Raw genomic sequence first — 13,437 nt, forward strand, 5'->3', positions numbered from 1 at the left:
CTGTGACAGGGGCAGTTCAGACTGGGTGTTAGAAAAAGGCTCTGCACCCAGAGGTGGTCAGGCACTGGGACAGGCTGCCCAGGGCAGTGGTCACGGCACTGACCCTGCTGAAGTCCAAGGAGCATTTGGACAACGCTCTCAGACACCTGGTCTGATTTTTGGGTAGGCCTGTATGGAGCCAGGAGCTGGACTCAATGATCCCTGGGGGTCCATTCCAACTCAGGGTATTCTTATTCTATGGGATAACACAACCAGTGCTATGTTATTTCAACTGGAAACATTTTCTTTTCATACGCTCTCTTCCCCACCAGACATCATCTTCACCTTAGAATTCCCCAGCTGAACTAAAGAACATAAAACTACATCAGAATGACTCCAGCAACTCATTAAGAAGAAAACTTCTTAAAATCCCATTTCAATTTATTTCATTTTATATATTTTTTTTTAAATCCTGGCATGCTTAAGTCAGCAGGAAGAGTTTTCACTGACTTCAATGAAGCCAGAAGTTCATCCTGAGAACTGCTGTTTGGAACGAGTGCAGCATTTATACTACCTAATTTGAAACCCTGAAATTTGTTGTTAAATGTAACTTAATGATATTTGCTGTTTCAGAATTATTCGTTATCTTTAAAGATACACAAAGTTAAGATACTGCAATGTATCATTTTTAGTGATTATGTTTGGGAGAATCTTGTTTTAGTAGCAAGCACATATTTTTAATGCACAACTATATATTGTCATAAAGTTTCACTTTATTTTGTAATAGTGAAAAGCCTTAGAAAATAATATTGACAAAATATCTAGAATTATAATAGTCCAACAAAAAAAAAAAAAACTTGTTGATATTTACACGGTTACTTGTATTTTCACAGTACATTTTTTTACAGCTTTTCTCATTTATTATCCAGTGTACTAGTATAGTGAGATGAAAACCTAGACAACTGGAGAGATTACACCCACTTAATGGGTACCATTAAAAGACAAAGCTATTAAATCTCAGCAGAAGCTTTTTATGCATTCTGCAATATTAAACCAAAATGAGTTATTGCAATGTTGTAACCATGATATCAAACAACAAGAATACTAAATCCTTAAAGCTGAATGCAGAAATAAGCAGCAAATGACTTGATGCCATCTTATGAAGTGCCTTTTACCCAAAGAGTTACTGAAATCTGTTTAAAAAAAAGTAACACAAGGCAGTGGAGACTTAAACTAAAAGCTCCTCCCTGTCATGATGTGGCAATGTTAAAGGCACCAGAGAACACCCCAAACCCCTTCAACATTCAGGAAGAGCACAATGAAAGTCTCTGTGTGTCCCAGGCCACTTGCTCTGCAGGGCAGGACCAGGAGAAGACACACGGGGACACCGAGCAGTCAGGTATCGGGATGGGTTGCCCAGGGAGGTGGTGGCATCACCGTCCCTGGGGGTGTTCAAGGAAAGGTTGGACGTGGTGCTTGGGGACATGGTTTAGTGGGTGATGTTGGTGGTAGGGAGATGGTTGGACCAGATGATCTTGGAGGTCTCTCCCAAACATAATGGTTCTAGGATTCTATGATTCTGCTGCTAGACCAGGTATGGCATGTAAACAGTGAGCACCTCCAGTCATCAGCAAGAGACAGATTGCATCCAATGGGACAACTCAGCTGCATGCTCTGTCCTTGTGCAAGCACAATGATGTGTCCAACGAGATGGAGTTTTCCCACCTATGACGTGGGGAAGCAGAGGGTGGTGTTGCCTTCTAGTGAGGACGCAAGGCAAAAGCTTGTCTGGCCGATACACTCCTTGATGCAGCCTCCCAGCAAGGCTCCCTGCCTTGCAGAAAAGGGTGCACAGCTGGGACATGACTCCTTACACACACATAGTCAATGACGAAATTCTCCAGAACAACTGGAGAACATTTTCTGTGCCCATGTTTGAGGTGCCAAATTCTTGTCCCCCTTACATCAGTGAAAACCCAGAGCTGAGCTGCTCCTGACCTAGCCCAATGGAAGAGAAATCCACGTGGGATTTCCCTGGTTACCAATATAAATTGCATTTTACTATGTTGTGTATTTTTAATTTGACTGTTTTCCTTAGCAGTGTTTTAAAACCTACTCTGAAGAGTTAAATGCTTCAGTATTTAAATAGCCCAATGTTAAACAAATCAATTTTTCCTCCTTCCTATAATGAGAGAGATGAGCTTAGGTTCCACTGTTCCCTTCTGTTCACCTCTCACATCTCATTTCTTGTTGAAACTGTTTTAAAGCTGGCATAAATAGCTTTGCAAAGTAATTTTAATACTGAATGTCAAGAGCAATACTGGTTTCATTATGATTTATCCTTATCTGTTCCTCAGGCAAGTTAATCCTCAACCTGAGATACTGTTTTTATAGCACTATAATTTATGATTTTTTTTTTCATCTAAATTATTTACTTTATGAATGAGTCCAACAAGTTGCTCACAGCCTAAAGCTCAATACTCAATGCCAAAATGTTCAAGAACATGTTTCTGTCTTTTTAATGAAGAGACCACAAGTTTAGCAGTAATGTAGTAACTAACAAATGTGGTAACTGTTATTGGTAACCCTTCACACAGTGGAGCTTTCACACAGCAAAATTCAGTCACTTATCTGACCTTTGCACTTGCAATGGATGCAAAACTATGATCTAGAAATCCAGAGAGCCACAAAACAAGTGAAGAAACCCTAATCCTGGAGCACAACTGCACAGCACGAACCCATATGCCTTCATGAAGCTGACCTGCCATCAGACCTGATGTACACATGCAACCTGCCCCTCTTCCATACTTAATGTAATAGCATACAAAATCCCTTAGAGGAATGGATCCAGGCAATTTTCTCAGGCCTTGGCAATCAAGCCAGAAGGACAAACTCTACAGCAGTAACCCTACAAATGCACTAATCAGAATCACAAAAGGAAGAAGAGCACAACATTTGGCATCACGCTGTGAAACAGGTCTATGAACTACTGAGCTTTCAATGTTCCTGGGAAGTCCTAAAAATTTCAGATTTCAGTTTAAATTATTTAACATTAACAATGTCTACTTAACATTATCTATTTAATATCTACACAGCTCAGTTAGAAGACAAATTTCTGATCTAACAAGTAGCCAAAATACAAGAGCTTGGAAAGCAGTATTAGATAAAAATCAGATATAGAATTTTCAAGGGATGAAGCTTCCAAAGGAAGAGCTGGGCTCACAGGCAAACCCATCTCACTGCATGATAAACCTGTTAAATAACCTAATAACCCATCCTTCTTGATTTATTTCCAGCTTTTTAAAGTTAAATCTCCTGGCTGTACCAAACATACTCCTCCTCCTTTTTTGGATTAATAAATTAATTAATAAATTCTAGTATCCATAGGCCATTATATCCAATCTTAGGTACTACAATGAGCTCACATTTTCTTCAAATCATGTGCAAAACCTTCCAGGGTCCTGATTTCTATTACTTTTTTCAAAATGTCTCTCCCATTTCTTGGTATCTCACAGCTAATTTCATGCCAGACCTAAAGCACTTTAATTAAGCACTTTTTTCCATATAGCTCCAAGACCTGAATTTTAACTGGACACATATGGCACATAAGGACATTGTCATCTTCATCTGAAGTTATCCAGCATTTCAAACTGACACCTATTGTGCTGCTCACTTTTGTAGCACCCATTTGACACTACAGTTTATCAGGCACCTTCCATCCCATATATTTATATTGCATATAAATCTTCATTATTTTTCCGATGTATCTTACAGAAGTTTGCCATTTTTCAAAGCAGGCTTATTTTGTTTTCTTTGTACTTCTAGAAACCTTTCATTTTTCTTTTCTCTTTTGGTTTGATATCATAGTTCTTCCCAGTTAAAAGTCATCTGTAGCGCTAGGACTGCCATTATATGAAAGGAAAGCACTTCCTGATATTCCATGAGAAGTTGACATGCCCGACTTAAACTAGGCAGATTTAAACTTTGCTTGAATTCATACTGGAAAATAATAATGCAGAAGTCTTTTTCAATCTCATCAGCTTTTCTAATTTTATGGTAAGATAGCAAGGTACCTTCACCCACACTGAACACTGATGTTTTATACAAGAAAAATATCTCCTTATGAGGCACATTTCTCCATCCTGGAAGACATGAAGCAAATGAAAAGCAGTCAGTTTTAATATTTTGCTGTTTAGGTACAGATCTGCTTTGTACACTGTGCACTTCACAGTAAGGAACAGCTACACTCGATAGAAAGTTGGCATTATAAAACCCAAGTATATATAAAGTGACATGCATATTTGATGAGTCTAAATAATAGCACATTAAGTTATAAATTAAAAAGTGTGAATTTAGTAGTTCTTGGTATAAAAAAAGAACATTTATAACTAAATTTTAGGGATCTCATGATTCAGTACTACCTATTCTTCAATCCTATCAAGTAAAGCCTCAAAATGGACTTATTTCTGTATAAAAAAAAACAGCAGGAATTACACTCAAAATGCACGGTTTAGGGGTCTGTAATCTAGGACATGACACTGGCTCCTGCATTTGAGATTGCCTGTAGGGGTTAGATTGAAAGCCCAAAGTTGCACTTGTGTCAGGGCTGCCAAAAGCAATCTCTGTGGAGGAATTTCAGTCTGGGGAAGGGCAAGAGCCTTGTTTTTAATGAAACTGTGGACATCCTATTAGATATGATGCCTTTCTAGCTTCACTTCCATCTTAGGGTGAAATTCCAAGGCCTTTGTCATTTCCCTACTACCCAAAACCATGTTTCAACACACGAATGAGTTCATTTCAAAGGAAAGCCATTACAAAGAGAGCAGACACCTTGGCAGCCAACTTCCTCCCACACTCTATGCCACTGTGGTGACCTTAGCCACTTTCTGCAACCCAAGCAAGGAAGGGCTGCTGCAACAGGAGTTCCAAAAATGCTGATGGAGCCGGGTTAGCTTATGGGTACTACCTGAGTTCTGGCAAGCTCACTAGGAAACCAGCAGACATTCCACTTCAGAGACTTGGAGCACACACATTTCAGGTAGTTCAAGCCACTGTGGGAACATTGAGAAGCTGGATCTGGGAATGGGAAGCAGCAGGGCTGTGAGTTGGCGTTGGCAAGTCCACAACCTCAGTGCCCTGCCATGGGAGGACACAGAGAGGTCATTCAGCCAGCGCCTACCACGGGCTCCTGTTCACATCCACCATCGCGTCTCATCTCTCATCACAGTCACAGCTGCCCCATCATTGCCATCAGCCACCACTACCCAATTGGACTTGGGTTTATTTTGTTTCTTCTCACTAGGCATCAAGCACTTCACCTGGTTGTATCCTCTTCGGGGGGGTTCCACGCTCCTTAAAACCAGTGCTTGCAAGCCACGTCCAACAGCTGCTGGAAGCCAGGTGTAACATAAATTAATAAATATTCCATGGAAAAGCTACATTAACTGCTTGCCCCTAAAGTGCTGTTTAGTGGCATGTCGGGCACAGCTGTGTAATCAAAGGATTACAGAGCTCCCTTTGCAGCGCGTCTGCTGCACTCCAGCTCCTCGGTAGCTTTCCTGTCTCCCTCGCATGTAAAAATCAAACCGAGCAACCGGGGCAGAATTGTAATCACGTCCTTCGGACAGGGAAACACAAATGAAAAGGTCGTACAGACAAACAGCCAGTGTGACCGACTGTACAACACGCTTTCTGTTAGATGCACATACAGCCCAACGTATCTTTAAGAGAGTGGGTCAACAATGTTGTACATAGCCAGTCAATTTTAGTGAAATTGCAGTAACAGTGGAAAGATCAGTGTAATTCAGGCTGCTCTGAGATAAGAGCTTGTAGGAGCTCACAGATCCCATCCCCTCATGTGAATAGCTGTATTTAGACTCAAATCTGGCTCTGCAGTTCTTCAGTAAGAAAAACAGTGCACTCTGCTAGAAACATAAATAAATAAGAAAAACTAATTTGTGGGGAAAGGCACTAAAAAAAAAATGCTCTCTTATTGGAAATCTACCTTGTTTTTCCACTGCACTTCGGGTTCTTCCAGCTGAGTAACATAAGTCCAGCCAAGGAGTGTGGTGGAAACTCAGTTATCCCTCCCTGTGCAAGGTAAAGAGAAAAATAGGTGGGACAAGGGAGGAGCTGAAACCTCAAGAAAGCAATTAAGGGACTCAGCTCAAGCTAGGGGAGGCTCCTAAAAACTCTCCAAGATGTTGGAAACAGCAATTCACATCACCTGAGTTTCCAGAGCAGTGCTGAATGATTTAACAGCACATTTCCTTGCAGTTTTTAATGGCAGGATATACAGCCTTTAAGGACATAGTAACTGCAAGAGTAATTAAGACTTCGGAGGCAGAGGGAGTATATTGGTACCTATTTAAGTCATGTTTCTCTTCACCTGAATGATGTATCTGTACTGAAAGAGCACAGCTGGATGTTCCAACTTCCTAAATTGTTGTAATTTAGACCAAATCAGCCTGCTGCTGCTTGTTTGTCTTTAGAGAAAGAGATGACGAACATCTTTTTTTTTGGACAATGAGCATCTGAACAACTTTTAAAACACAGAATGGAAAGGTAACACAATGCTGAACTACAGTTTCGTAAAATTTTGCTCCTTTGAGCATGTGGGGAAGTACTCAGTCATGGAAAAGTATTTAATAATGTGAAGGATCCCCTCACCAGGCAGCAGAGGAATTTAGAGAAAAAGATCCCTATTGGGTGATGGGAAGTGTAGCATCATGTTTAACAATAGCCCCATGAACTTTGGAAGTTTGCTGTCATCCACCTAGCAACTTGACCTTAAGTATAAATAAACACTTAGAGAGAGATTTTAGTACACAGCCCATGTTTAAGAACACATACAATGCCCACTGAAATCACCTGGGCTACAAACATCATCTCTGTTCACTGAGAGTCCCAGTTCTCATAGAGCTCCTGCCACAGGTTGCACGTTATCAGGCCACAAAAAGAAAAAAACCACTTTCGGTGACACTTCAAGTTTCAAGACTGTTATGAGGTGTTTGCAGGCACTCAAAGGACTTTAGCACAGAGGTTAAATAGCAAAAGAATGACTTGTCAATCTCTATTATTAAAATTCTTCGTCACAGTTCATGATTATTTTTGCACAAGTGTATTTAGTTTGGCCAGAGGGCCTATGATTTCTAGCTACTTTCATTGTTTTTCTCACCATAAAAATTTGCTGTGTACATCAGACTAATTTTATAGTTACCAGTATCCTTCTAACAAATACATCAATTCTAGACAGTAACTATATAGCAATATTTTGAAAAAAAAAAAAAAAAAAGGTAAGAAATAATTCAACTCCAAACTTATACTACTTCTGGACAAAAATAGCACAATGGCTGTGCTGTTAATATAGTGTTAAAATATAAGCAGTATCTCATTTACCTCTCTTTGATTATGCCTTTATAATCCCATCCTTGCTAATACTGCTAGTGGATTATATAACTTATCCTTCCACTTCAGCTACATGAAATAACCCAAATATGAGAGTCTGTTTCAACCTGCTCATTTGTAGTTTCCAGATAACTACTTTTTGTTTAGCAAAGAAGATAAAATCCATTACTGTCTTCCACTGCATTAGTGGAATTAAGTGTTTTGTCATGCAAATCTCCGCTGTTTCATCATGTTCCTGTTCCAAAACCTCAAATAAAGCACTCTGAATTTGAGATTAGTCTTCCTGTTACAAAATTTGAACCATGAAACTATTTTGTTATTGATTTCAGAACTGCATGTTGACTGCACTTACAGACATAGGATATAAATGCCATTGAAAGGAAAAAAATAAAAATAAAAAAGATTAGTTTCACTACTAAATCTTCATAGAAGTAGTTTCTTCTTTTCTGCATTCAAATTGATTTTCTTCCTTTTGGCATAAGAAGAGCCAGATGAATACTTTGACTCAATGCCCAAGAGTGAAATGGCACCAGCAGCAGAGAAGCTCTCAGGCCAAGAGATGTGTGACAACATTTTGATCAGTCACAAAGAAAACCTTAAGATATCTATTTCATTACTATTTACTGTTTATGAGTGAGTATGTATATACGTGTGTGTTTCATTATATATCAAATACTTACATCACTTTATATAAATAGCATAAATATAAGTATATATGTATAAATCCTATAGAATACATATAAATCCTATAGATGCTGTGACCTCTCACTAAGGTAAGCTTCCATTTTTGGCAGAGACCTAGTAGTCCCCAGTTAGTATCAAGTATGATGCTGTTCAATAAAGCAGTTTTTTACACAAATGAGCACAGACAATTTTCATTCAAACCTTACAAATATTTACCCTTCACAACTAGCTCCAGCAAACTTTGGGGTTTAACCTGTAATCTGCTCAGCTAACTGCTCTGCTCTTTCCTTGGTCACTAAACGCAAAAGGCACATGTTTATTCTTCAGATGAGAACGTTTTCTGAGTGTTTTTTCCGGCCAACACAATTCAAGAAGTGAAACATTTATTATGTCATATGCAAGCAAATCAATACAAAGACGTCTTTAGGCCCAAAACCGTGGAATAAGACAGAAATACATTTCCATATTGGAAAGTTTGGTGGGTGTTGAGATGCAGCACCCTAGCAATGTTGCCGTCTATCCCATTAACCTACAAAACTGGCTGTGACCAAGTAAGGGACTTCACCGCAGGGTACGGCTGTAGTATCACAACGAGGCAGCACAGGAAGGAACAACGACAACAAAAAGCCACCAACTCACCATGTACGACACCACCAAAGTTCAGCGAGGGGACTGTTGCTTAAGAGCCTAACCATAATAACCCGCCACCCAACCTTGACTGCATTCTCAGCAAACGCATGCCACGAAGCTATTTTTACCAGCCAACGGCTCGCGTTGAAGAAATGCCCCTTTTCACCGAAAAATAAGCAGCGGTGAGTGGCAACATCCCTCCGGGGCTTAATTCTAGGGAGGATGCGGTGCGGGAATTGGGTGCAGCTCTCCGGGCGAGCCGCTCGCCGGGCGCCTGCTCCCTCTCCAGGGCGCAGCTCCCTGCGGGGTGACAGCGAGCGGCGCTCTCTTTGTCACCGCGGGGACACGCTTAGGGGGGACACCTCTCCCCACCGGCCGAGCCCCGGGGGTGCAGCCCCTCGTGTCCCCCCAGATATCCCCGGGAGGATGGGGGCTCGCCAGCCTTCCCCTCGGAGCAAAGCGGAGCAACCCGAGGTGTCCCCGTGGAAGCCCCGCGGTGCCGCCCAACTTCCCGCAAAGTGCTGCCGCCTCCAAACTTGGGGAGCAGGCGGTCGGGGAGCCCCCCCCCCGGAGCCGGCTCAGCCTGGCTCAGCCTGGCTCAGCTGGGCTCAGCCTTACCTCGGCTCCGCACCGCTCCGCACCGCGCCGGGAGGCGCGCCCGCCGCTCTGCTCGTCCTCCCATCCGCGCCCCTGCGGGGGGAAGGAGGAGGAGGAGGAGGAGGAGAAGGAGGAGGAGGAGGAAGGGGAGGAAGGGGAAGGGAGGGAGGGAGCAGCCCCGCGCCGCTCCCCGGCCGCGCTGCGCAGCCCGGGAGGAGGCGTGCTCGGCTCCGCTGGGGTGGGGGGGGGGGCTCCGGCTGTGCCCCCCCAGCGCACACCCCCCCAGGAGCACCGCACACACCCCCAAAAGCACCGCACACACCCGCAGCCAGCCGGCTCCGGGTCCCGCTGGGCATCGCCCCCGCCGGGAGCGGCGCAGCATCGGCTGCAGCCTCGGCTCGCTGGGAGCTCCCGGCAAGGCCTCTCCCGGGGGATGCTGCGGGGATCCCGCCTGTCCCACCGGCAGCAAGGGTGTCCCACCGAGGAAGGCGGCGGCCCCAACCGCGGAGTGGGGGCAGGAGGAGCGAGACCCGAGGATCCCGAGCGGGTCCCGCAGCCCAGCTTCAGGTTTGTAACAGCAAGAGCACAAACGCTGGCTAGGAAGGCAAAATCCACCGCTCCGATAGCGCACGGTTCATCCTCCGACAAGAGGACCCCACCGTGTAGACATAAGTAGATGTGTTTATCTGAACGTGCAGTCTGCTTTGGTAAACCATCCGCACAACATCTGCTCGCTCCTGCGGTGCCACGGCAGAGCTGGGTGCCACGCTCGCAGGGCTCGCCTTATCTGAAGTTGTGCAGCTGTGCCTGCCCTCGCCAAGGTCTGGGTGTTAGCACACCGCAGGAGGAAAGCTCTCTGTACCCCTTTCTTACCACTAAGGGAAGCCACTGTCGGGTTTCAGTCTGCGTGGGTAGTGCTCAGAGACTTCATTGCTAACATGTCGAGGTAACAAAGCACGAGCTAAGTATGAAAATGCTGGGTTTTAGAAGATTTTCCCTTCCTAAATCCAACTTTAGTTATAGCTTTCGGCAGCATCTCAAAGAAAAAATCATGGGAATCCCTTTTGAAGTGAAACCATATATAACTTAAAAGTAGAATGCAAAACAGCTTCCAAACTACAGCTGTGACCGGGAGCCAAACAGAATTCAAATACACCTGCAAGATCACATACAGATAACTCAGAGACTGACTTAAAAACACGCATCCACAAGTTTCCTACATCGTAGTGTATGTGAGCTCTGGATGGATCAGAGAGCCTCAGCTAAGGTCCTGTCTGAACCTCACCAATTTCTCACCTTAAAATCCTCTCGGAATAAAACAGCTGACTGGGTGAAACCTGGGACTTCTGAAATATTCACACATATTCAGTGTTTCTGCTCTGGGTTAAATATGCTGCCCTCCAAAGCCTTTTTAGGCCTCATGGGATGCTCTGAATAGCAATTACGCTTAGCCAGATTTCTGCATAATTATAATCCCTTCCTTCCTTTCTACATATTTAAGAAAAAGAATCAAAGAAACTGTCATGAAAACAAGATCTTCATTCCCTGGGGAATGAGCTGCTCACCCCACTCCCCACCAACCATCAGCTGGAGCAAATATCTTCATGCAGTATCCACAAGCAGTAGCTTCCAGACAGTCCATAAAGTTTCTGCCTTCTCATCTCACAGGCACTTGCAAACTGTCTTCAACATTACCCAGTGAGACGGGGAGGGAAATCCAAAATGTTTTGATATATTAAATCACTCTCCAGCAATGAATTGTGTTATTGTGGACAATTACAGTCAGAAAAAAAAAAAAAAAAAGAAAAAAAAAAAAAGCAGTCAAAACAAATAATCTTCAAAACTAAGGTTGGGATTTAATTCTCATGATTCAAGATGTTTAAAGAGGGAAGAAATGAAGGAATTAAATACAGAAATCATAGGAAATTTTTCCCTGACTATATTGTCTTTCAGAAAAAAAAAAAGCTTCTCACCCCCACCTCTGTAGATACGATTTCTGTTCACTCTGCAACATAGAAAGGATCATCTTGCTTTTAAAACATGTTTGAACATATTTGTAAGCTCTAAACAGGCTTATCAAGTCATCAAGTGAAAAGAAAAAAAAAAAAGAAAAAAGAAACCTGGGAGCACAGATGCATGAATACAGAAGGTGATTTTTTAATGCATGAGAGTCCTGCTTTATTGCTACTGATCACTGTTTGGGGCAGACCCCTGCTGAAGAGGTCTAGTGGCTGGGTTTGACAGGAGCAGAACAGCACATTTACAGCCAGAGTTAACTCCGGGATAAACAAATCAGATTGTGTCCTGAGAGCACAGCTGTAATGGGATGCTAATCCGGGGAAATGGACTGCTCTTCCTCTGTGCGCCTGCTACAGCATCAGCATCTTGAGGCTATTCTCACAACGAGGGCAGAAATGCTGATGTGTCTGCTTGGCGTTCACTCTCTCCCACCCTCAAACACTGGAGGAAGAAGTCCATTCCCCACAACAACCCTGGAGACCTTTGCTTCCACTCCTCCTGCTTTTGGGGTGTCCTTTTCCCATGACCCAGGCCCAGCTTTCCAAAAGCTTTCTCAAGGGATTTTTCCACAGGGTACCAGCATAAACTAATGCTCTCAGATTAAATCTTATCTCACCAGAACCATGATTTTGGATATGACTGGAAAAGAGAATAACGTCCCCAAAGAGCTTCTGTCCCCCTTGTGCTGTGAGCTGCGAGGAGCAAACAGAAAAGCTCAGTCCCTCCGAAGCAGCAGGTTCAGCACAGGGAAGCAAAGGGGGAGCTGGAAGCAAATCATGTCCTGCGTGGGGACCTCTGAATGGTTCCAGGGACTTTCCATGCAGTAAGTCCAAAAAACCACAAGGTGCTATATACAGCGTGTGTAGCACTTTTAGGCATTACACTGCTATGCCGCTGATCCGCTTTGCTGGGCAGAGGCACGGCAAAACCTAATTTCACGCAGACATTCAGTCCTGTTGAATGCACGGCTGCTTTCTAAGACAGACTGGGGTTAGGGCTGCAGCGCTGTCAGGCTTGTGGAGACTCTTCCAGCACTTCTTCCAGCTCTGAGGCCAGGTTCGGAGCTCTAAGTTGGTGCTAGTAGAAAATTAGAGAAGGATTTATTCTTCTTCGTGGACTGTTTTCCCATTAAAGTGTTGGTACAGTTCTCGCTGGAATTAATGGAATGTGTACGTTGTAAAGAAATGCATTATTACTTTTATTTTCCCCGTGGTATCCTGGCAACAGACACATTCTTAAAATTCAGATCACTGATTTCATGTCTTTATACATCCTTTGGTGCTGGGGAAAGGGTATATCAACCTTCAAATAACTCCGAACATTTATTTTTTTTACACTTTCCCCAACTTGCCACTGCTTCTTGGCTCATAAATCCCTGGATTGCATCTGGGAGTCCTTTCTCAGTCTTTAATTGAAGACAACGGGATTTTTCCAAGAACAGGCAATAATTGATACTGAAACAGGATTAGATAAATGTGTCAGAATTCGTTTTCCCACAAATGGTCTGTTAGATTTAATGATGTGTACTCAGAGCCAGTTTCCCTTTGCCTAACACCATCCTTTTATCCCAAGCTGTATGTCCTTCAGCACCCTAAATTATTCCTTTTTATTTGTGATATTTATGCCCTCCAAGTACTTGTTGAAGGGTATCATTTCCCTCTTAGTCATCATTTAGCCAAGTGATACATATTAAGTCCCTTTAATCTTCGCTCATAACTCAGTCTCTTCAGACCCTTAATCATTTTTATTGCTCTTCTATGAATTCCTTCCAATTTGTCTGCATCTCTCTGGCAATGAGGTACCCAGAATTTAATGCTGTATTTTAGGCATGCTCTCCCTGCAGCAATACAAAAGAAGATGTTACCTCCTGCTACTTTTATCTACCACCCATTTAACAATATGCTGGAATCGCAAAATAGCCAGGAATCAATTAAAATAGATTTTAAATGGTTCAGTGCTCAGAATTACCATAATGCTTTCGTGGCACCACATGCAACAAGGAGGCTCGGAGCTGACTGAAGCCTGCTGCTTTTGGAAATACGTGTGTTTAACTCCTAGGGCAGGCACCGCTTTTCAGCCTGGTGCATGCACAGCTCTGTGATTCCCTAAAGGAATCCGAAT

The 13,437-nt window shown here is 43.1% G+C and overlaps 1 protein-coding gene across 2 annotated transcripts in view; it reads right to left on the bottom strand.

Moving 5' to 3' along the window:
• The window catches only part of CHST15 (carbohydrate sulfotransferase 15), a 45,259-nt gene extending 35,770 nt beyond the window's left edge, over nt 1–9,489 (bottom strand). The window contains exon 1 of one of the 2 annotated variants that reach the window (XM_068689087.1): nt 9,319–9,489. The gene's annotated coding sequence lies outside the window, so the exon portion shown is untranslated. Of the gene's footprint in view, nt 1–5,297; nt 5,347–9,318 lie in introns of those variants that run through there. The other variant, XM_068689088.1, reaches the window with a different exon arrangement.
• Between the last annotated feature and the right edge of the window lie 3,948 nt (nt 9,490–13,437).

Source organism: Anas acuta, chromosome 7 (genome assembly GCF_963932015.1).
Source record: "Anas acuta chromosome 7, bAnaAcu1.1, whole genome shotgun sequence".
NCBI lineage: Eukaryota > Metazoa > Chordata > Aves > Anseriformes > Anatidae > Anas > Anas acuta.